This window comes from Callospermophilus lateralis, unplaced genomic scaffold (assembly GCF_048772815.1).
Source record: "Callospermophilus lateralis isolate mCalLat2 unplaced genomic scaffold, mCalLat2.hap1 Scaffold_5985, whole genome shotgun sequence".
Taxonomy (NCBI): domain Eukaryota; kingdom Metazoa; phylum Chordata; class Mammalia; order Rodentia; family Sciuridae; genus Callospermophilus; species Callospermophilus lateralis.
The window spans coordinates 141,667-163,857 of record NW_027514579.1 but is presented as its reverse complement, the minus strand read 5'-3'; the positions used below and the strand labels follow the sequence as shown (position 1 = coordinate 163,857).

At 42.2% G+C, this 22,191-nt stretch overlaps 1 pseudogene; it reads left to right on the top strand.

Moving 5' to 3' along the window:
• Positions 1-1,612: 1,612 nt before the first annotated feature.
• LOC143388507 (E3 ubiquitin-protein ligase RNF213-like) lies at positions 1,613-15,858 on the top strand (annotated as a pseudogene).
• Positions 15,859-22,191: the final 6,333 nt, after the last annotated feature.

The window sequence follows — 22,191 nt, the reverse complement described above, 5'->3', positions numbered from 1 at the left end:
TCCACCTCCTTCTGTGTGGCAGGAAGGCTGAAGTCACTGTCATCTGCTCCTTGTATTTTATTTAGAGACAGAGTCTCACTGAGTTGCTTAGCATCTCGCTTTTGTTTATACTTGTGATTCTCCTGCCTCAGCCTCTCAAGCTACTGGAATTACAGGCATATGCCACCACACCAGCACCTTTTTTCTATTTTTTTAGTTGTAAATGAACACAATACCTTTATTTATTTATCTTTATGTATTTCTGAGCTTCAAATCAAGTGCCTCACTTGCTAGATGAGCTTTCTACCACTGAGCCACAACTGCATCCCCTCCCATTTTGCTTTAAAGATCCATTTATATACTATGTTGTTGTCATGGATCATGTGTGAAGTATCTTATATTTTGAGGATTATTGGTATTTTTAAAGATTTTTCTTTTCCTTGCATAGTTTTCCACTTCATCCAATTTGCTTCTTTCCATTGGCTTTTCCTCCTTTCTTTTCTTTACTGCACACTGAGGATGAAATCTAGGCTTTTCCTTTTTTATGATGCACTGAGCATCAAACCCCATGATCACACATGGTAGGCAAACATTCTACCACTGAGCTACATAAGCCCTATTTTGGGTTTTTGGTATGTTCCCCATGCTAAAGCTTTTTCTATTCTGGTTGGAGATTTTTGTTTGTGTCTATAAAGACAGTCACCACAAATGGATTGATAGGCTAAGGGCTTCTGGTCCCTGGCCCCTGAGGCTCTGTGGCTACCCTTGAATTGATCTGGCTCTCGAGGGCTTCTCTTTAAGGCTGGTCACTTTTGCAGCCCCCTGCATGCTGCCAGGTTTCTGGATCTAAGAGGGTGAGTAGGAGGGTGAGCTCCTCTACTCCAGTTTCCTGCCCTGGTGGCTGTGTGGTCCTCTTCATCCTTAAATTGAATACACCCTGTCCTTTGTAACTACCCAAGACAGGTATATGTCTAGAAGTGGCCTCCAGGCCTGAGAGCCCTTCAGGTAGTCCTTCCTGTCCCTTGAAAGGCAGAGGGCAGCCTCCATGGTGGAGTGAACTCTCACCAACTGCTTCTTTAACAGACTTTGAACACACTTCCTGTTCACTTTCTGCCTCCCTCAGTCTAGGGTGACGTTAGAAACTAGTGTCCTTTATTACCAGGTGCTTGTGCTTGGCCTGGCTGAGCTTATGTGTAGTGTACTGTGGCCTCAGGGTCTGTGTTTTTAGGCCCCTGGAGTATCACTTGCCACTGGCGTGGTCATCTTTCCACTTCCCAGTGTGTGTTCCTATTGGGCTCCTTTTCTACTCTCCTCATTCCTGCTGGTTATGATCTTTTAAAAAGCAATTTCTAATCTGTCACTGGAGTTGGGTTTGGGAGGAAAGGAGATGGATATGTGTTTCCAACTGTCCTTTTCACAAAAGAGCTTACAGTCTGTTATTTATCATGAAAACTGATGAATGAGCCCACAGCAGGGTAGAGGGGAGAAGGAATGAATTCTTCCTGTGACAAAAATCCCAGCAATGGTGTTCACTTAGTTTTCTTAAGGCAGTGATTAGAAGTACTTATAAAGTAAAATAAGAAGCTATCATGACTAGCAGTTTAACTTCCATGCTTCCTTGTGGTTTCCAAAGTGGATTTTGGAGAGAATAAAGCAAGACACCTAGAAGACCTGAATTGCAAAAGACTGAATGAAACCATGAGTGTGAGCCAGCTGGAGTCCTCGTCCTGTAAACAGATGACACATTACAACCTAGGCCCTGAGGTCCAGGAAATGGCTGAAAGGATAGACTCACTGACAGACAGCCACATCTTCCAGATCTTCTGGGAAGAAGCTGCAGAGTTATTGAATGATCCCAAAAGGGAATGTGAAAGGTGACCTCTTGCACTTACAGAGGCCTATGAGTACTTATACTCACCTTGTTATTAAAGGTTCATGAAACTATATCAGGATCTGAAGTTAAGAGATGTCACCTTGGCAGAAATTGATGTCATCTTCAAAGACTTTGTAAATAAATACAATGACCTGACTTTGGATCGCCAGATCATGTGTGAAGTACACCCTCAGGCCCCGAGGGGCTAGATATCAGAGCATGTTGAACAGATCAAGGAGTACCATAGCATTCACCAGGCAATCAGCTCCGCCAAGGTTATCTGCAAGATCAAAAAGAATTTTGGTTTGACTGGTGATTTCAGTGTTCTTTACACTTTAATAAGCTTTTTTAGTTATTTGCTGGGGACTCCTCTGAGGTGGGGGCCAACCTCAGACTCCTTGGAAGCCCCAGGGATTCTGGGATCGGCAGTGTGGCAACCCCTTGAAAGGCTCTGTTTGGGCTGCACTGAGGCTAGAACATTCCATGGCCTGCATTTTTACCTTTGTTTGAGATAGTGTGACTGTTCCTTAACTAGTGAGTTTTCTTGGGTCGATATGAGAACCAAAAATTCAGGAGAGAGAAACCATCCTCTTTCCAGAGGAATCTTATTTCACTAGGTCATAAAAGCACAGAAGGAAATATTTTGTCAATTGTCCAGGTACCTTTCCTAGTTCCAACAGGAAGTACCAAATGGTACATTGCTCCCTTCATAGGTCAGGCCTGAGTTTCTCCCTCCTGTTTCTTAGCCTCACATTTTTAAGGTGTGTGTGGCCTATGTTTAGTAGAGACAGGCACGATAGTGCTTAAAATTTAGCAGAGTGTGGAATAGTCCATACCTAATCTTGAAACTTTCAGCAAGTCTGTAACTCTCATAAACAGAGAAACCCGAATCTGGCAGTGCTGCTGTGCAGAACAGGTTTCAAAGTCCTTGAAGGCTTCATCATGGCACTTAGGTACTGTGGACAGTAGCTTCCGTAGCATAGCAAAGAGGGCCATGGAGGTCATACTATTTTGGGTGCAAGAGTGTGTCACACTCTTGCTGTAGCATCTTCTTGTCCAGGCTTGTGGGAAGGCAGGCATGGGTGATCTCTACAATAGCCCTCAGCAGAGATTCATCTTGCAGACTGATGACTTTGAGGCCACCTGCCATTAGAGACTGGATCAGATCAGCTTGCAGCTCATCTAGGCCAAGAAGCTGCTACAAGACATCGGTGAGCCCCACTGCCAGTGTCTGGAGAAGCTGGCCCTGCAGAAGGAGCTGGTCAGCTGACTGCATGAGATTCTGGGAGGTACAGGGGTAGCTAATCTTCAGGTGTTTGCCAAGTTTTGTTCCTGAACTTGAGCACATCCCCCCTCAATCACATGTGTGTGTTAGTTGGAGTGCAGTGTCTGCTTCCAGTAGTTTGCATCAGGACAGCTTTTCAGAGTTCTGATTAAAACTCTTTTCTTTGCTGCTCTCTCCATCTTTGGATGCTGGCATAATTTTCTTCAGTATCTTGACTCCTTTTCTGCCTTCCAACTCATTCTGCTAGAGGACAAGGCAAGCTCTTGCACAAAGGGGAATGTTGCTGCAGCAAGCTTGCAGAATCTGTGCATTTCTCTCCCAGTCCAGGGCTGGACAGCCTATGTGGTTGTGTAGATTAGATAGAGGGTGGTGGAGGGGAGGTAAGAAAGGCCAAACAGATGGAGCAGGAGCAGCACTGATGCACCACAGAGGCCTGGCAGGATACCTCCTGCTAGCACTGAGGCTCTGCTGGCTCCAGCTCTCATCCAGATCTGTGCTGCTTGTACTCCTGAGTCTGCTTTGATGTATAATCTTTGGTAATTAACTCAGAAGAATTATCTCAATTTCTAAAAAATAACTAATTATGCACATATTATTTACCAACTGAACCTGTTTTTGTTTAAGTGATGATGTTTGTGAATTAAAGGAAATAAGGTGCACACAAGCCTAGTACAGTGCCTGGGAATTATTTGGTAGAGGTTAGATGTTGATCAGTGGTGTCATCATATCCTGCAAAAGACAAGGTATCCTGGAGTCCTAACTGAAGGAAGGAAGTGGGAGTAGGCCCTAGATGTTTACTTAGTGTCTATTGATGGCCTCGCCTCACTAAGGATCATGCCCCAGGTATGAGTTGTGCAACATCCTGGAGTGGTCCTCTGCAAGTCCCCTTTCTGTCCCAGGCATCATTGAGCTCCAGGTGTTTGTGGACCTTGCCTTCATCTTGGCTGAAGAAAATGACATTGATGTGGACTGGGTGGTCTGCTTTCATGATGCTGTGCAGGGCTATGCGTTCCTGCTGTATAAGCTGGACAAGAAGGCAAGCTTCGGCGAGTTCATGAAACTGCTGAAAGAACTCTGGAAGGCTCTGCAAAATGATCCTCACCTTCCCAGTAAGCTGGTGAGTCTTGTTCCTTGTTCCAAGACATGGTGATCTTGCAACCCTGGGGAACTTCTGTGCTTTGAGGCCACACAGGCAGCCATTTAAACTGATGTTGAAAACCAGCTTTTTTTCATGAATGGAAATGCTTTCTTTGTCTTGGGTTGGAAGAGAGTTATGGAACTGCATATCAAGAGCAGTCTCCACCCTACAATACAAGTGTGAAAACAGCACAATAGGAAGTTTAAAAGAGGGTTACAGTGGTTCTCTGAATGGTAGTAATTGTCTTTTATTTTATTACTTTTGGGTATTTTTAACAATTGATATTGACTAATTTTTTATCAGAAAAATATGAACATTTAAGTAAATTGTCTATACCAGAGTCTGAGTTAATCTTCACTACGTAACTCACCCAATGAGCAAAGATGCCCAGAGACCCGCACTGGCCTTGAGACAGCTGGTCCTGCATGTGGTTGAAGGGTAGGGAGATGGACAGAGAGAGCAGTTTGCAGTTTGCCTGCTAGAAGCTCATATTCTCTTAAAATTTTTCTAAGTTTTTTTGGTCATACTCAGGGACCATGGCAGGACATTAAGAACTTAGGGATCCTGTTCAGTCAGGCATTTCTCCTCAGAGGGTCTTTGTTCTGAGAACCCAGGAGGATGGTGGCCTGTCACCAGAGGGCACAGCCTGTAGTCATCTAACCAATCATCCATAAGTACAGGCCATGTGCACTCCAGTGTCAGCTAGGAACCTGGCACGATTGCAGCCACAATGAGTGGTCAGTGTCCTGGGGTACCAGAAAGGGGTACCTGAGGCAACCTCAGGAAATGGGCAAGAAGTTATGCCTAGAGCCCTGGAAGAGGGTGGCTGGAGTTTGCCCAGCAAGAGCAGAGGCATGAGGAGGACAGGAAGGAAGACAGTCATTCAAACTTTGGTCCATGTTCTCTGCATTTGTCCCAACAGTGAGATTCTGCCAGAAACTTGGATTGGCTGAAGACAGTGAAGGAAAGCCATGGGTCCATCAAGCTCTCTTCCCTGTCCCTGGCCACAGCAATCAACAGAAGAGGCATCAATGAGATCAGGGCATCCACAGGCAACCAGAAGGTGAGCCCTCCCAGATTCTAGGTATGGTGTTGGTGGCGTGCACTGGCCTGTTGCAGAGTCTGGGTTTCAGCCACCAGAAAATTGCTTCTAAACATGTTCTGCATCCTAAATCTCCCCAGATGCCATCCTGCACCTGATCCTCCCTGGGGGTCACAGTGGCCTGGAGCCAGATCACTCCTATACATTGGAAGACCTGAAGGATTTTTTAAATAAGCTGATGCTGATGTCTGGCAAGAAAGACCACAAGAGAATGGAAGTGAAGAGGTTTTCTGAGGTGAGCAGGTGCCCCTGTTTCCTCAGGCTGGGCATGCTCACTGCCCCACTGCCTGCAAAAGGAAACAGGCAGGGGTTGGCCTCTGGTGGACAGGGTGGCTCCAGAGAGTGTAGCTCATGGGTCTGCAGGGTGCACCTTGCCTGGAGCCACATCTGAGGTGGGACAGACCCTGGAGGCATCAGCTCCTCCTTAACAGCATCAGAAAGATCTCACTACTGTTGGTCAATCCACTACATTTAACAGGAGGTGATCAGGTAGATACTCCTTAAGAAGAAGTATGAATGGCTTCATTTACTCTGTAAATTTGTAAAATCAAACATCTCAAGATTCTAATGGGCACTCTTCATCAAAACTAAAGTAACCAAGCCAGGTGTGATGGCACATTCCTGTAACTCCAGCAACTCAGGAGGTTGACACAGGAGGATTGCAAGTTAAAGGCCAGCCTCAGCAACTTAGTGAGATCTTGTCTCAAAATAAAAAGGGCTGGAAACATAGCTCAGTGGTAGACTACCCTGGATTCAATCTCCAGTACTAAAAAAACTGAAGTAAATGTTCACACAGGTTATTGATTTATATAATAGTCTCTATCTCATGTAAAGGTTCTTTTCTTACAGTTTATTTGCACTTTACAATTGACATTTTTTTCCCCAGTGCTGGATAGAAAGCCAGGGCCTAGCACATACTAAGCAAGTGCTCTACCACTGAGCATAGCCCAGCCCACAGTCTACATTCTTATCTGCTACCTGATCTCTTCCTGAAGGTGGCTGCCCTCTCCCTAGGCTCATCATGTTTCCCAGTGACCCTATGGGAGGAGTGAACCCAAGCCGCTTGAAGTAGAACTCCTGTGTGTCTAGATTGGTATGTCCCCCTGCAGTAGCTCACTGTGACATCTGCCTCATGCCTCTGTTTCCACCAGTTATTCTGCCATGTGCAGTGGCTTGTGCAAGCCTTCCTGAACCTATATTCTGTGAGAAACTTGCTGTTCCAAATCTGGACTGCCGAAGTCTACTGTTGCCCCAGGAATGGCATCTCCATCTGCATGGACTTCCACTTGGAGTTGGTAAGCCAGCTGACAGAGAGTGGGGATGTCACCCAGCTGCTGGAAGCCCTCTGTAGGCAGATGGAGCACTTCCTGGATGACTGGAAGGAGCTGGTGAGCAGGAATTACAGGGAGCAATTCTACCTCAACTTCTACATGGCTGAGCGCCTGGTCCACCTGAGCACGGAGCTCAGGAAGCAGAGTCCCAGCAAAGCTGCCCTCATGATTCTGTCCTTCATCAAAGACAACTGCACCCCAGCTGACATCATAAGGGCCATTGAGGGGTTCAAGGAGGCCACCAGACACTGTGTGAGGACAGTGATGGAAGAATTACCACCATTGCAATCCTCTAAGATCAGTCTGGTGACCAAGCTGAGGGTTATCATGGAACAGTTCCTGGAAAGCATGAGAGTCTTTCTGCCTGGCTACCTGGACCTGGAGGCCCTGGGCTATTGTCTGGCTCACCTGGCCAGGATGGGTGACCCATGGAGCGGTCTCTCCCTGAGGGCCTTCAGGCTGGCCAGCCCAACCTGGTCATGTGTGGCCCCTCTGAGGTGCTGTTGGCTGCCCTGGCCATCTACATGCAGGCCTCAGTCCATTACCTGCCCCACCTTCAATGAGGTACTACTCTGTACCCCAGGGACCATGTTTGAGGAGGTGGCCCTGCTCTTGCACCATGACCTGGCTCCAGTTTCCTGAGGGCAAAAGGTCTGCAGCCTGTTATTCACAGACTAGTTGAGCTACAAGGTGGCCTGCCAGGCAAAGGCCCTATTCCATAGCCTGTGCACACAGTGTCCCTTAGAGGACTACCAGCTGGTGATGGTATGTGACATCACAGGAATGCTGTTCCCTGCCCTCAGCTTTCAGCCAGCACAAAGTCCACCTTATCCCCCAAGCACCCTTCTGTGCCATCCAGGCCTACTTGGCACATCACTACCAGGTCCCAGTACAGACCTTGTTAGTGGCAGCTGTGTTCAGAGACCAGATGTGTGTGGGGATTGTGGCCTTGGAGAGAGAAGGAATAATGAGAGCCCTGGGGTGGGCAGGCAGTTTCTCAGGGCTTCCAAGTGACCCCTGCTTCTGTAGTAGAGGGCACCTCAGATAACACCCCTCTGCAGGTGGGAAAGTGAGTCTCAGGAGGGTCTGACTCCCTGCAATCAGTGCATCCCCTAGATTTTTTCTCCACCCAGGTTGCAATTCCTGGGAGCCCTGCTCCTCTCCTTGTGTGGACTTCTCTACACTTTTTTCCTGCATAACCTCCTTTGACCTTTTCCAGGTTGTGTTGAAAAACCAGCCTCTATCTCAGAGCAAAGCCTGTCCAAGGAAGGGACATGACCTTTGTCCTTGGAAAGACCCACAGAGCGCTCCTAGGCACATTCCCACCCTGCTAAGTGGTTTATCTACAAATAACAGGAGAGATCTTCTGTTCCAGGTTTCCCTGACTCAGTCAGGCTGAGACCCATAGTAACCTCCAGGTGGAGACCCATAGTAACCTCCTAGCAGCCACCAATCAGCATGAAACAGGGAAATACCTGGGGTGCCAGATGACCCTCCCAGTAGTTTATGGTGTTGGGAAACCATGAAATTCAGCATGAACACCCCTCTTGGCTTAAACCAATCAGTTCAAATGAATCCCCCTTTTGTAGTTACCAATCACCCCTACCCAATTTGTTTCCGCCAGTGAATGTGCTAATCATGTTTTAGAGTTGTTATTTGATTTTCCCGCGGTGTGTGATGATTTGCTAAGAGATGCTATGATGTATGTGGGGGTTCCTGCCTTCTCCAAAGAATGTATAAAACTGCTGCAAACCCTGGGCTTGGGGCCTTTCAGTGTCACCAGTTGCTGTGTACGTGCAGAGGACCGAGCTAGCTCACAATAAACACCTCTTTGCTGTTTATATCGATCTTGGTCTCTGGTGGTTTTTTGGGGGTCCTGAATTCGAGCATAACAGTGTTGATGTGAGCAGAAGAGGCACAGCTGCTCTGGCTCCAGGAGAAGAATGCCTTTGTACCTTCCCTTTAGTCACTGTTATGTTTCCTTGGAAAGAGGTGGTGACTTCCATTCTGTTGACTTCAACCTGTGAGCATCACTGTGCCCTTTCCAGACACAACCTGATCTCTCCTCCCCCAAGGAACATGCCTATGCCTTTACTTTATTACACTTCCATCACTGTCATCATGGAGAATGTGAGGATGCTGGGTGGGTGACAGCTCGGGACTCTGGCTTCATGGTGGAGTTGTTCTCTAATATGATGTTCTGTTGCATCAGTTTTAAATTTTATACAGAGAAGTAACTTTTAAAAAAATTTTTAACTGGGGATTAACCCCAGAGGTGCCCTACCCCAGCCTTTTTTATTTTATATTTTGAGATATGGTCTCACTAAGTTGTTTGGGGCCTTACTAGGTTACTGAGGCTGGCCTTGAACTTATAATGATCCTATCTTGGCATCCCAAGCTCCTGGGATTATACGCATGTGCCACTGCTCTTGGCAGAGAAGTAACTTCTAATATATCTGAATCTCTTCTTCTTGGATCCAGAGGCTTAGGATCTAATTTCCTTGTTTTAACATTACACGGAAATCTCTCTATGTGAAGAGACTGCATGAAAAACTGAAAAAGAAATTCATCAGTGAAAAGATGCCTTTAAAGATTGTTCAGTGACTGACTCTCAGGTGGATGAGGGCCAGGTCCTGGGCTCCCTGCTTTCTTTCTGGGATGCTCAGTATTGGAAAACACCCATGATATTCCACTTTGATGTGACTGCTTTGGTAAGTGTCCACATTGCAACTGAATGGCTACATCAGAAGTCTCACATTCCCAGGGCCCCATCTGCTTCTCCTTGTATGAAGAGTCCCTTCCTTCTTCACTTGCCTGTAGTCAGTACCCTTCTCTCAAAGAAGAAGACAGGAGGGTGCTGGGGTTTGGGAAGAATGGTTGGCAATTGTGTATTTTCAAACCCATGCTTCTATGTCTTTAGGAACAGACTGGAACTTGGGTCTTTCTTTTCAAAATCCTCATTTTGCAATACCTAATGGATATAAGTGGGAAAATGTGGCTTCAGAACCCATTCCATTTATATATCATTGTAATTTCAGAAGGAAACTCAGTACTGCCAAAAAGGTCTACAAAGCTGGTATTTACACAAGGCATTTGATTCTGTGGCCTGTAGCCTGGGTTGACACATCTTGATTGTTTTCCACTTTCACCTTAGGGGAGCTATGAGTACATGTAAGGGAAAATGCATGCTTGGACTTAAATCTTAATGATATCTATAATGATGATACTCTCGTGTTGATTGATAGCATCTTGGATTTGTCTGGATATGTCAGATTGGTCCTATGTCTGGGTTGAATCCCAGGCATTTTGAGTGTGGGAAATTCCTCTGTTGATGGCCACTGTCTCCCTTACTGCTAGTGAAGATGGCATTGAGACTTCATTTATGGAAATCTGTTAGCTGAGACTACATGAAAACTTGAAAAAAATAGTTCAACTGTGAAAATGTGCCTTTTGTTGCACATGTGTTCATGCATGGTGGAGAGATGAAGCCACAGGATGGGAAATAGCTTTCTGGTTCATAATGCAGCTGCCATAGTTGAGCTTCTATAATGCTCTAACATGCAGATGCCAGCCTCTGTGAACAAGAGGCTGCAGAAAGCCACATGTATTCAAGTGACTGTTTTCATAAAGGCCTATCCACAGGAGACCACATGGAGGGTTAACACATATGGGCATCTTTCAGGAAAACAAATTCTAACTTCTATTTATGTCTCTTCTTTGCAGAATCCACATGTCCCTCAGTTCAGTTTTTTTGACATCTTCCCCAGAGTCACCTGCAAACCTTCAAAGAAGTGACAGCTATGGAGCTGAGCCCTGAGAGGAGCTTCATAGAGCCTGGAATAGATGAGAGAGAGTTCTGCAGTGCTACTTCCCAAAGACCTTTCCAATATTTAAAAAGATTCCATCAAAACAAAACCTAGACACATTTCAATATCAAGAAGACTCAGTGGAGTGCATCCAGCACCTTCTAATATATTGTGGGGTCATAAACCCCTCCTGGTCTGAGCTCCAGAACTTTGTTTGGTTCCTCAACTCTCAGCTCAAGGACTGTGAGGCCTCTGTGTTCTGCAATGCAGACTTTACTGGAGATATACTACAGGGCTTCAAGAACTTTGTGGTTACCTTTATGATTGTCATGGCAAGAGACTTTGCTACACCAACACTTCATACTTCTGACCAAAGCCAAGGGAAGCACACAGTCACCATGGAAGGGGTTGATGAAGAAGAACTTGCCCCATTTACTCTCTGGAGGAGGTGGGAGTCAGAGCCTCACCAATAGGTGTTCTTCAGTGGTGACCACGAGACCATGACATTCATAGGTACCATCTCTGGGCCAATGAGAATGGCAACATTGATGACATCAACCATCTCAATGGGGAGATAATCAGGAAAGATGCCATGACAGAAGAACTGTACAGGGGGTTGTTACTTCAGGGGGTTTCCTTCAATGTTGACTTTGATAACCTACTCAGACATGAGAAACTCTTGAGACTCCTGCCAGCTACTAGGAATTCCTCAGACCCTTAACCCTGATGAAGCATATGATCTTACAATGGACAACATGCTCAAGATTCTGGCCATTTAAATGTGGTTCTGGTGTGGGATCCCAGTTATCATCATGGGAGAAACCGGCTGTGGGAAAACCAGGCTCATTAAACTCCTTAATGATCTGCAGCATGCTGATGCCTGGGCTAAGACCATAAAACCGGTCAAGGTCCACGGAGGAACAACTGCAGCTTTGATTCACTCCAAAGACTTAGAGGCTGAGAAAACTTCCTTATCCAATAAGAACCAACAGCAGTTAGACACCATCTTGTTTTTTGACAAAGCCAACACAACAGAAGCCATAAGCTGTATTAAGGAAGTCTTGTGTGACTAGACTGTGGATGGCCAGTCCCTGGAGGAGGACTCAGGCTTGCACATACATCATAGCTGCCTGCAATTCTTACAGGAAGTACTCCCAGTAGACCATCTGCCATTTGGAGTCAGGTGGTTTGGGATACAGGGTCAGTTCAGAGAAGACAGCAGACAGGCTGTGCTCAATTCCCCTCAGACAGCTGGTGTACCATGTCCACACCCTGCCCCTGAGGCTGATTCCTCTAGTGTGAAATTTCGGGCAGCTAAATAGCACTGCTGAAAAGCTCTACATCCAGCAGATGGTGCAGAGACTGTTGGACTACATCAGGATCAGTGAGGATGAGACTCATGTGATCACAGAAGTGCTCTCTGCCTCTCAGAGGTTCATGAGCAACACTGAAAGTAAGTGCAGTTTTGTCAGCCTCTGGGATATGGAGTGCTGTGTGAAGGTGTTCACTTGGTTTCATGGCTGCAGCGAAATGCTATTGGTGAAGCTGAACACCTTTATCTGTGAGATCAGTGTCAGCAAAAATAACTTCAGGAGAGACCCCATCTTCTGTTCTCTGGTGCTGGATGTGGGGGTCTGTTACCATGAATCCATAAAGGAGAAGGAATCCTACTGCAGAGCCATTTGCAGGTATTTTCCACAACCATATGATGACAGAAGGGTCATCCTGGATGAGATCAGGCATGCACAGGATCTTTTCCTGAGTGAGATGCCTCTGAGAAAAACCATAGCCAGGAACCTGGCTCTGAAGGAGAACTTCTTCATGATTATCATCTGCACTGAGCTAAAGATACCCCTCTTCCTGGTGGGAAAGCCTGGCACCTCCAAATCTCTTGCCAAGACCATCATGGCAGATACCATACAGGGCCAGGCCTCACACTCCACTCTATTCCACAGCCTGAAGCAGATCCACCTGGTGTCATTCCAGTGTACCCTCCACTGCACCCCACAGGGCATCATGAACACCTTCAAGCAGTGTGCTCACTTTCAGCAGGGGAAGGACCTGCAGCAGTATGTGTCTGTGGTGGTGTTGAATGAGGTGGGCTTGGCAGAAGATTCCCCGAAAATGCCCCTGAAGGCTGTGCACCCATTGCTGGAAGATGGGTGCACTGAAGGTGACCCTAACCCCCACCAAAAAGTTGGCTTCATAGGTATTTCCAACTGGGCCCTTGACCCTGCCAAGATGAACCAGGGTAGTTTGTGTCCCACGGCAGCCCCAGTGAGAAGGAGCTCATAGAGAGTGCCAGAAGGATCTGCTCTTCAGACAGTCTGGTGCAGGACAGGGTCCAAGGGTACTTTGCTCCTTTTGCCAAAGCCTATGAAACAGTGTGCAGCAGGCATAACAAGGAATTTTTTTAGGCTTCACAACTATTATAGCCTCATCAAGATGGTCTTTTCCACTGCCAGAGCATCTAACAAGAAGCCTTCTCCACAGGATATAGCACAGGCAGTCCTTCAGAACTTCAGGGGCAAAGGTGACATCCCTGCTTTGGACATCTTCATGGCCAATTTACCTGCGGCCGGGTGCGTGGGAGAGGTCAGTCAGCACCCTGGAACTCATCAAGCAGAGTTGGGGAACTGGAAGAAGCTGAATCCCGCTACTTGCTCATACTGACCCAAAACTACATGACCCTGCAGATCCTGCAGCAGTCATTCTTCAGTGAGGACCAGTAGCCTGAGATCATCTTTGGTTCCAGTTTTTCCTGGGATCAGGAGTACACCCAGATCTGAAGAAACATCAACCAGGTGAAGATCTGCATGAAGACAGGAAAGATGGTGGTGCTGCTGAACCTGCAACACCTCTATGAGAGCCTGTACGATGCACTCAACCAGTACTACATCTACCTCGGGGATCAGAAGTATGTGGACCTTGGGCTTGCCACTCATCATGTCAAGTGTCGGGTCCACCCTGACTTCCACCTGCTTGTCATTGAGGAGAAAAATATGGTGTACGATCAGTTCCCCATGCCCCTCATGAACCGGCACTACCTGGACCTCAGCTCAGTGCTGCAGGGGTGGCAAAAGAACATCATGCAGGAGCTCATGCAGTAGGCAGAGCAGTTTGCTGATGTGAAGGCCCATCAATTCCTTGCTGGGCACAAGTACAGCCCTGCTGATGTCTTTATCAGCTTCCATTCCGACGCCTATGCCTCCATGGTACTGCAGGCTGTGAAGAGGCAGGGCCCTGGGGACCTGATGGAGGAGATGTACCACAGGGTGTCTGAGGAGACCAAGCTGATTCTACTGTATTGTGCCACACCAGATGCTGTGGTGCAGCTTAGCATCTCCACTCTGGGCTCATTTGTGGTGCAGGCGCTGTAACACAAATACTGGAACAAGCAGAGCACCACTCTTTTGCAGATTTCCTCCAGGCCCATCTTCACAATGTGGACCTGGAGAACCATGCCATCTTCACAGAGGTGACTACCCCCACAGCCTTTCCTTTTTCTCTTTCACCCATGAGCCCTCTATCTCCAGTGCCAGAAGGTCTCAACTCTGTTTAAGGCACTATTCAGTTTGGGAAACCCGTATTTCCCTCCATGTTAGGCACAATAAGGATAAGTCTATTTTGGCCTCTCTCACATGTTTGTGAGCAGAGCTCTATTCTGAGAGCAGCACAGAGCACAAAGTTCAGTTCCCAGAATACTGGGCCCACCTGGGATATAAGTGATTGGCCTGCTTCTCATCCTTGGACAGCCTAAGAGTAAAGGATGAGGATGCCTCCCATTCAGATGCCCTTAGTCTCATAGGTGAAAGCTGTGCAGCCATGTGGGGGAATAAATCATAGTTGGTTCTCCTTAAAAGACATCTCCTGGGCTTGCCATGAGGGCTGGCTGGGTAGATGTCAGAGGCAGAGGCCTCCTTGATGCACAGGTGTTGAGTCTGAATCTGCAACTGTGCAGGAGTCTAGGAAGGGACCGCTGACAGAGCTTGAAATTCAGGCTGTGAGTGCCGGGTTGTGGAGATGGGACAGGTAGAGAGACATGTGGAGGGGCTTGTGGACAGCCTTGAGCTTGATCTTGACTGCACAGAGAGGAGCTATAAAGGAAAGTGTATGTAGACATGCCCTAATGGCTGGGTGATGAAAAGACAGTGGCGTAAGAGAGTGACATTGAGAGGAGGGATCTGTCAGGAAGCTTCTGGCATGGTACAAACTGCAAATGGTTAGCAGGCAGTGTGGCTGGGCTAATCATCAATCCCATGGAGGGGTGGCAGGAGGTGGAGGACAGCCTTCCTGAGCTCATTGCAGCTTTGTGCAATCATCATGGAGACCCCAAGAAGGAGCAATGTGTTTGGGAGCCAGTAGTAACATCTGTTTTGGATAGGTTTGGATGTCTGCTGTGTGGTTGGATGTAGGAATGACAAGCTTGTCAGTAAGGCCAGGTCCAGAGAAGGGGTCTGGAGCCAGGCAGAGTGGCACATACCTGTAATCCCAGTGGATTGGGAGGTTGATGCAAGAGGATTGAGAGTTCAAATCCATCCTCACAACTTATGGAGGCCGTAAGTAACTAGCAAGACCCTGTCTCAAAATAAAAATTAAAAGGAAGGGCTGGGTTATTGCTCAGTGGTTTAACCCCTGCATTGTTCCCTAGTACCAAAAAAATGGGGTCTGGATAGCTGAGATCCTATGTGCCTGGGAATGTCTGGGTTTTCACCATGGGATATGGTCCATGGCAGAGAATGGAAAACTACTGAGGGGAAGGAGAGTTGTCAGTGGCTAACTCCATTTGATAGCATGAAGTCAGATTACAAGATGTAATGGCATTGTTCTGGACCTTAAAGGGTCAGAAGGCTCTCAGGTAGGGTCCAAAGCTGGAAGAGAGACATTGGAATCTCAGAAGGAGATAAAGGCTTCTTTTAGTCAGGGCAAGTCTTCTTTCTGCCATCTGTTAGCCCTGGAGGTCCTGCTTGCCTCAGCCACTCCTTGTATATAAAAACTGCTCTGGGTTGGGCTTCTTCCTGTCTGAGTGCCCACTGGCCCTTGGTTCTGACCTGGTGCTCTGTGCCCTTACTTGAATTTCAGCTGATGACTTGTGTTCCCATGTTTCATGCCCATGTTCAGATGCCCTTAGTGTCATAGGTGAAAGCTGCGCAGCCAGGTGGGGGCATGGATCATAGTTGGTTCTCTTTAAAAGACACCTCCTGGGCTGGCCTTCTCCAGACTGCTGATGAGCCATGACTGCTAGGCCCTATGGGTAGAAGTGAAGGGCTTGGCCCTGAAACTTGTGATCTTGTCACTGCAGCAGTTTGACACTGAGTACTCATTCCTCAAGGAAGTTTGGTGAGGTGTCATACCTGCCCATTACCCTTGGCCCCTGCCCTGGGAATGTAGTGTGGCATGCCAGAGTGTGGTAACCACTAGTAAGGAACTCTGATTACTATGAGAGGGTCATTGCTCAGCCTCCTGATATGTGAATACTTACCAGTGACTCCAATTTTTAAAAATTTTCAAGACAGTTCCATTTATTTTTCATGGAACACTCTATTACTAGATATTTTATTAAACTTATGAGTAGACTTTAAGATCATGAATAGGGTATGAAAACATAAGGGAGAGTAAAACAGTAATATTAGAAAATTGATATACTTCAAATATCATGCACTTATCTGCTTTTGCATAACAATGAAAAAATTCAGTTAATTTCAACATCTACTTAGTATCATCATGTAAATCAATCATAGGTAATGCATTTTTTTTCTTAAACTTCTGACCTTCTAAAAGAGGGAAAATAATGGACACATGCACAAAAGTGGCACAATGAATGATCTAGAAAATACCCAGATAAGGAATGTAGAGGCAGAAGAGAGCAATGCATTTAAATGATATTTCACAAAAGAGATAAAGGATTAATTATACCTTGATGGTAGTGGATTGCTGGAGAAAAAGTGCAAGATAAAGAGAATGAATCCAAAGTTTGGACAGGAGAAAAAAGCTGACTTCTGGGAAGTTGGGCTGACTTAGGTCTGGATTTATACTGGAGTATGGGGAGATAAGGTCAGACTGATAAAGGTTGGGATCATATTACAGGATTGTTTAAAACACTTGTGAAATTCTGATATCAAGTCATAGACCCAAGATACATATCAAACTGTGTTAGATGGTAGGCATACTTACTTAAATCCCACCATTCTAGGAGACACAGTTGGCATGGGGTATAAGTGAAAATGTTTTTAAGTTACCCTCTTTAATAAAATGGTAAGTAAAGAACTTCCCAATTTTATGGTTTATTTTTTATTGTTTCTTTTCACTTGTATATGACAGCAGAATCCATTTTGATACAATTATACAAGCATGGAGTATATCATAGTCTAATTAGAGTTCCATTATTAGGTATTTGGTGGTGAAATTCACTGTGTTGTTTTCATATATGTACGTGGAAACCTATGTCAAATTAATTCCAATGTCTTTACTTCTCTTATTCCCCTTCCCATAACAAAATTCCCCATTGTCTAATCTACTGCACTCCTATTCTTCCTTTACTACCCCCTAATTGTGGGTTAGCTTCCACCTATCAGAGAAAACATATAAACTTCAATGTAGAAACACCTACTATATAAAAGTAAATTTTCAAACCTTTTAAAATTAGTTAAACATAATATATTTTATGGCCTTCAAGTATGCATCATTCTTGAAGATATATTATTTTTTGAACTAAGAGCATTTCCCTGGAAACCATTTACATAATAGATGAAATTAATAATATCTTTAACAATTAAAACTATAGACCATCAATAACACTGAAGTTATGTGTATACAGATTATGAAGACCTTATTAATTTGGACCCTTAAGTAATCTCTACTGCAGATCTAAACTAAAATTTCAAGTAAATTTAATAAAATTAATTCAAACAAGATTCAATTGTCAAGAGATTGTTAAATTTATTGAGCATTACCATAGATTTAAACAAATTCATTCAATTAATATTAGGTATTTTTAAAGAAGGAACATCTTATTATGTTATAATCACCTCCATAAATGGGGATTAGAGCCATTGTAGAATATTTATTTATGGATTTTTAATGTAACTATCCTGTTTATTGCAAGGAGCAGTTAACCAAAATTAATAACCCTAATTATATGCAACACCTGCAATATGTATCATTAAATAAAATTATACATGCAATTTAAAAATATATTTTTGAAGGATGTAGAGTTATAATTTACTGTAGTTAAACAAAATCATATTTTGCCTTATATTAAGTTTTATGTAAAAATGATGTTTTACTTGGGGGCTAACGAACATTGTCATTTTTGAGAAAGAATTTATCTGTGATCTCACATTTTCATCTCCATATATAATGAGCATTTTGGCTATGGTCTATGATTAAAAAGAGGAAATTATTTTTATAGGATGATCACATATAATTTAACATCATTATCAGGTATTATAGTTATAAAGTCAATGAAATAATTAAGGAATACTTGATTGTAGTATTTGAAATTACTATCAAACTATGCTTAGTATTTCTAGAAAATAAATAAACTTCTTTTATACTCATTATTACTACTTAATATTTGCCTGTTGTTCTCATAAACTACAAGATTCACAAGGTTTATTTTTTAAAAATAATCTTTAGTCAAGACCACAAAAAGTAAGGAATTTGATTCTGAACAAAATGAAGTTATATATTTCTATCATATGGTAGTTGAATATTATTACGATGTATTCTAAAATAAATATAACTTTGAATTAAAATAATGCATTAAAAAGCATTCAGTAATCAAGCTTTTCTTATATTCCAGGAATGGAGCCAAGATACAGGGACCCAATTTTGAAAAGATGAAAACATCCTTAAAGCATTTTTAATGTAAATGGATATGAATTCTATAATATTTTCCATAAGGTAGTTATTAATTGATTATCTTATTTCTAGAGTAAGAGAAGTTTTATTGTATGAGAATTGAAAGTTGGTTGAAATGTAAACACCAACATTTCAGTAATGTGAAAGAGAGAAGACAGTTTTTTTTATAAACATATCTTTATTTACATAAAAATAAATAATATAGGCAAATATTCTAATAACATTTAAATTATTATCCCTAAAAGTTAGGGATAATAATTTAAATGTGAATTATTTCATGAATTTTTCAATTCAATAAATTTGTATTATGTTTATAATTAGCAAATAATCTTGTAAAAGGAAGACAGAGATGTCCAATTCAAAGATAGCTAAATATATTTGTAATGGGGAAATGAGAAATAGTTTCAGTATGTCTATCACAGGCCGATCCTCAAGAGAAATCAATCCTAAAACATCTTTTTCTCATAGGCATATATCCTTGAGGCCTATAACAGGATAATGGGTAAATAGGAACAAAAACAGAGTTGGCATATTAAGAAAGAAGACTCCTGAACTCTCAGATCCCCCATTTTATTAAACTTTCCTTTGATTCCCTCAGGAACCAGCAGATTTTGCATATTTGGGCTCTATATATTGATTTTAGGTTAGTGCTGGTTAAAACTGATTTTTTGTCCTTTGCAATCATATACATACTCAAATCAATGAATAAAGCAGAGTAATATATACATTGGTATACAATATTGATGATGTTAATTCTAATATATCATTATACAAAATTAAATAATAAAAATCATGTTTGTTTCTTCAAATTACATGTTGTTATTTATTCATTTTTTTTCTCTTTTTCCAGTACTGGGTTTTAAACCCTCTCATGTTCTATAGTAGATACATAAAATGCTACATTCTCAGTCTTCCTTCCTCCCTCCCTCCCTCCCTCCCTCCTTTCTTTCTTTCTTTCTTTCTTTTCTTTTCTTCTTTCATTATTTCCTTCTTTCTTTCTTTCTTTTTTTTTTCTTTTCTTTCTTTCTTTTCTTTTCTTTCTATTTTGAGAGAGTATCTCATTAACTTTTCCAGGCTGGGCTCAAACTTGTGATTCTTCCTCTTCAGCTTTCCAAGTCCCTGGAATTTCAGGAATGTCTCTCCACATTTATTATATGTTTTCATTTAAAGATGGAAAAAGGACCTCTAAAACATACATAAGAGTTTTGTAATTCATAATACTGTACCAGTAGTTTTTTATGTTTTAGAATACATCTTCCATTCTATTTTAGTATAACAATCCAGTTTAGCTCTGTGATCCTATTTTGTTTCTATGACAATGTTTTACATCATTATTAATACCTATGTTTCTTATGGATATTTATGATGTAGCCACCGTGGGTCAAATGCTGTATTTGGACCATATGCCAAACTCTTATTTTATCATTAAGTATTTCATACAAATCTAGATAAAGTTTTACAAAAACAAATTAATAAGCGTCTTTTATGGTAGAGATTTTATAAAGGGAAACTTCAAATAGATCTGCATTATAGCTGTAAGGCACAAAGAACATATCCTACTGATAGAATTATATCCAAGAGTATCTTACTCTATACATAACACACAAACCGATAGCATAATTTAATTCATGATTTCACTTACTTTTAGACAAGAATCTAAAAGTAATACCAAATGAACTCATTAGATTTAATGATAAATTACTGTTTCAATTCTCCATATTTATTCTGTTAATACAGTTCTTTGCTTTGACCATATAAATAGTGTACCCTAAAAGTTCCTATTTTTGAAGAAACTGAAGGTTTCCTGAGATTGCAGTCTTATAAGAAGTAATAAGTCTAACTGTGCTAAATGTATTTCTGGTGGTCTTTGGCTGATGGACATTGACAATAATTCATATTCACATTTTATAGAAAAAGGAAAGCAAATTTAAGAGAGAATTTTATGCTTATAAAAGAGCTCATTAATGTTAGATCTTCAAGAAATATGTTAAATAATCTAGTTAACCTAATCAATTAATAGATGCGACAACTGATAAAGGAGAGGGATAAATGACTTGATTGTTGTACAGATATTATTAATATTAAAATTGGAATATAAAGTATTTTCTCTTAATTATAATTCTATTTATTGTAATAAAAATTCTGCTGTCACTACAAATGTAACATAATATCAGTGATTATGACTGAAAGAACTTCAATTTAATGATAGTAAAATAAATTTTTCATGAAAAATTTTAACTTATATTTTTTTTAATTTCTCAGAATAGAATTGTCCCTTACACAATGTATTTATGAACTTACCAAAGATTAGTCACTTTTTTAAAGACCTTTAGATTCAATCTGCAGCATTAAATCTTCCCTACATATCCCACCTTCTGGTTTAGGGGTTGTATTCTATGTTATGGTAGGAGTGCTACAAGAAGAGGACAATTAGAAAAAGTCAACTTGAAGATGTGCTGTTTTTGTAAAGATCTGAAATACATAATGGAGTTAGTCATGGAAAGGTTTTTTATTCATTTTACTTGGTTTATTTTAGTCATGCATAATGTTAGAATTTATTTTGACATAATTGTAAAAAGCATTGAATATGATTTGCTCTAATTTAGTCCCCAGTAGTCTGCTTTCCTTTCCTTCTCCCTCCCCTGTTCCTTCCCTCTACTCTTGTTATCTTTCTGATGTTTATAGTTGACTTTTGTTTGTTTGTTTTTAATTAGCATCTTGTGAATGTATTTGATGGTGAGATTCATAGGAGGTTTGGAGAGAGCATTTTCAGGTCAGAGAAATAAAAATAGAAAGTCCCTTGTAAGGTATATTGAGGAATGGCAAAGGGCCACTGTGAATTAACAAGAAGATACTACATAAAATTGAGAAAATAGGTTCAGAGAGGAAAGCAGCCAAGGGATTTATAATAACATACCCCATCTTAAGTATGTGGCTGTTGGCAATAATCCATGCAGAAGGTAAAATTAGATGTCAGTTCTTGTCCCACAGTTCTGTGAAAGGAACAAGAGCTGGAAACTCTGATACTTATCCTTTTCTCAATGATCGATCAACCAGTTAAACAGATAAGCACAGAAGTGGAGAGGTGAACTCAAGAGTACAAGAATCAACATTCAAGATGGCTGAAGAGGAAAAATGAAAGGGATTTCTGCTTGTGTCTCAAAGTTCTAGGTCTTGAACAAATTGCAAATATTTCCATGTAACCTGAATTTTAGCTTTACTGAGAGGGAAAAGTATGTGACAAAAGGTACTGTGTAAGGTGGGAAGAAACCATGCCTGATTAATGCACAGAGTCTGCAGTCAGTGTTATCTACACATTTTTTTTTTATTCAGACATACTACCTAGCTAAATCTGAAAATACCTCATGTGGTATGAAGAATGATGTGTGATGGAAACTGAAAATGCTGGTACTCCAAAAATCCTAATTACATTTAAAATGCTGTTTTGAAATCAAAATAGAAACTTAGTCTTAAAAATCTGTAGATAATAAAAATGCTTAAAACTAATTATGACTCATTATATTATTTCAATCATGTATTCCATCCATAAATATATAACATCTGAACATACATGTCTCTATTATATGAATATATGTGTGTGTGTGTGTGTGTGTGTGTCTGTGTGTATACCTATATTGAGAGAAAATCCATGGGAAAAAATTTTTCTTCAATACATTGAATTGAAAAAGCACATTTTCCCCCCAAGGTAGGAGAAATCCTCACTTGCTATTGTTGGAAAGATCAGCCTTGACAGCAGGAGGTACACCTTAAACTTAAAATGTGTCATTGTTACATACAAGGTACAGGTTAAAAG